This window comes from Myodes glareolus, chromosome X (genome assembly GCF_982192425.1).
Source record: "Myodes glareolus chromosome X, mMyoGla1.1, whole genome shotgun sequence".
NCBI classification, from domain to species: domain Eukaryota; kingdom Metazoa; phylum Chordata; class Mammalia; order Rodentia; family Cricetidae; genus Myodes; species Myodes glareolus.
Window position 1 is genome coordinate 103,338,921 of NC_142053.1, and position 3,292 is coordinate 103,342,212.

Genomic DNA, 3,292 nt, shown 5'->3' on the forward strand with positions numbered 1-3,292 from the left:
GGAGATTTTAAAAAGTAATTGTAGGTTGATGACCTTTGTTCTTTAAAGTTGCATTTAAAAGATTACATATTCAGAAAACATACAGATCAAACAAAAATAAGATTGTAAGAAAAATTCTCAGCTATTACAATTTCTTTTGGAAGTTCTGAAATAGTTGCATATCACTTAAATGGCAAAATTCAAAGTAGTGCTTACCCAGGATATAAAAGTAATTTGGTTGATACTCAAGAACAAAAGAAAACTTAAAACATTAATGCCACAAGAAAAAGAATTTCAACCACTCAAAATAGTAACTGTGAGATACAATGGTTATGTAAATTAGCATGACTGTAGCTTTCATTTCACAGTTATCAATAGGTATATTGATATAGACATATATATAACATGCTATATCTATGCACTGCAATTACATATCAATTATAACTTTATAAAGACGGCTCTGTATTACTGAATTTGATACATTAGAAAATCATATTCAACATTTATTTTATGAGTAAAAATAGGAGGTAGCTTATTGTAAATGCATTATGAAAATGTTCTCCATGCAAATCGAGTGGAGGGGGAAAGCTAATGGTTAAAATCACTTGAAATATATAACCATAGGTTTACCTTTTTTTGTGTCTTTCCATGAAAAACTACAAGAAAGCATTACAAATCTAATTGTTTGACTTCTGAATATGTTCCTTCACAAAACAGTAACAGTTGAAAAGGAAATTGAAGAGTAAAACACGTGCAATTGTCATTGCAATGCCACAGATAGTATAAATTTCCTGCCCAATGTTAAATGAAAATGCAAAGTTAAATGATGCAACTTTTGCTTGGCATTAGTTTTTAAAATTGCATATAACCAGCAGTGTTTATTGTGATTTTAGAAATCAAACTTTGAGCAAAATTTGTCATTTTAAAGATGGCAAGCTGTAATAAATATCTTCCTGAGGTATATTGATTCGGAGACTGGCAGAATGAGGGCTATTAAAACTATTTCTATCTTGCTTTAATGTAAGCCCAGACTATGCAAAATTTTCTTGTGCTCACATTAAACATTTTATTTAGACATAAAACAGAAGTTTTCTGAGGTCAAGACTTTATCAAAACAGAATAAAATCTTGTTTGTCAATGTTTCTGGATCATGCTTTCTTTTGTCTGTTTCATAATAAATCTAATTGTCAGTGTTTGTTTCTAAATTGAAAACTTTTAGAAATGTATATTAGCTATAATTCAGTTATACTCAATTGATTATAGGTGTTTCTTAGTCCATAAATGTACTTATAGTTAATTATAAGAAATAAAAGTATGGGATGACTATATAAAATTGATCATTTTTACTTATTTTCTGAAACTCCCAGTTTAAATGACTACTCATTACTCCTAAAGAGGATTAATTAATTTTTCACTACTATATGTGGAATGTCCAAGGTAAGAACCAAATTCACAAATGCCAGTCAATACAACCCTAATTTATGCTTTCTAATGTCAAGACATAAAGCATTAGAGTAAAATACAGTATGTTAAACTGTGTTCTTGTGGTGTCCTAGAAGATAATGAAGACTTCTCACTATAAATGTTTGTAATATTCTGGTTGTATGACATTTGAAGATAATTTTAGTCAACCAAGGCATATTAAGTATACTAATGCATTTATTTATTTGTCTGTTTGGTTGGTTTTTCTGTTTGTTTTAGAGCCGGGCCACTGTTTCCCCTCCTTCCTCTCCTCCTAGCTCCTCCCTCTAATTTCCCCTCTGCCCTATGTCCAATCCTCTTCTATTTCTATGCAGAGAGCAGGACTTTCAACCAAACACAGCATGGCAAGTTGAATGCTGGCCTAGGCAACCCAATAAGAGGATGAAGGTCTCAAAAGACAGCAAAAGAGTTAGAGACAGCCCCTGATCCCACTGTTAGGAGTCCCACAAGAAGCCCAAGCTACACAATTGCAACGCATATGCCAAAGACCTAGATCAGTCCCATGCAGGTTCCTTGGTTGCCAGGTTAGTCTTGGTGAGACCCTATGAGCCCAGGTTAGTTCTGTTCTGTGGGTTTTCTTGTGATGCCTTGAGCCCTATGGTTCTTACAATTCTTCCTCTCCCTCTTCGACAGGATTCTCTGAGGTCTACCTATCTAACGTTTGCTTGTAGGTTTCTTTTTTTCTTATTTATTTATTTAAAATTACCCCCTCCTCCCCGCCTCCCTTTTCTCTCCCCCTCCCCACCTACACCTCCGTCTCTAGTCCTAAGAGCTGTCAGGGTTCCCTGCCCTGTGGGAAGTCCAACGTCCTCCCTCCTCCATCCAGGTCTATATAGGTGAGCATCCAAACAAACCAGGCTCCCACAGAGTCAGTCCATGCAGTAGAATCAAAACTCAGTGCCATTGTCCTTGACTTCTCAGTCAGCCTTCATTGCTAGCCACATTCAGAGTGTCCAGTTTGATCACAAGCTCCATCCCTCCCAGTCCAGCTAGCCTTGGTGAGCTCTCATTAGATCAGTCCCACTATCTCAGTGGGTGGACGCACCCCTCATGGTCCTGAATTCCTTGCTCATGTTCTCCCTCCTTCTGCTCCTCATTTGGAGGGGAACACCCATTCATTGTTGGTTGGAATGCAAATATGTGCAGCCACTTTGAAAATCAGTGTGGCGGTTTCTCAGGAAACTGGGAGTCAACCTACCTCAGGACCCAGCAATTCCACGCTTGTAGGTTTCTGCATCTGTTTCTGTAGCATGAGTTCTAATAGGTCTTAATAAAAAAGCCCAGAGTCAGATATTGGGGAAAACCCTGAAAGATCAGAGAGATGAAGGAGCAAAACCATAGCCACCTTACCTCTCTACTTCCCACCCAAAAAGAGACTGATTTCCTATCTCCTCCTGCCTTATCACTTCTGCTCTCTGCCCAGTCATATCACTTCCTGTCTGTACAGACCTCCAGACATCTATGGTATCTAGTGGCTAGTTTCTCCCTCTAATCTTCAGCAAACTTTATTTGTACAAACAAGATATCACCATGTTTCCATCAGTTTCTGGACAAACCCTCTCTTGATGACTATTGAGGTTGGCACAAATCTATGAGTATACAGAATATTAGGAATCATGTCGCTGATTATCTTCTTCTTTCTTTTTTGTCATTTTTGTTTTGTTCTATCTTAGGTCTCTGCTCTCCAGCCTCTGGGTCCTGGCCATCCAGGCAGTATCAGGGGTGGACTCCAGGCAGTATCAGGGGTGGACTCCCTCTTATAGAATGTGTCTCAAGTTGGACACATTGGTTGGCAACTCTCATAATTTCTTAACAGCCCATACCTTAGCAC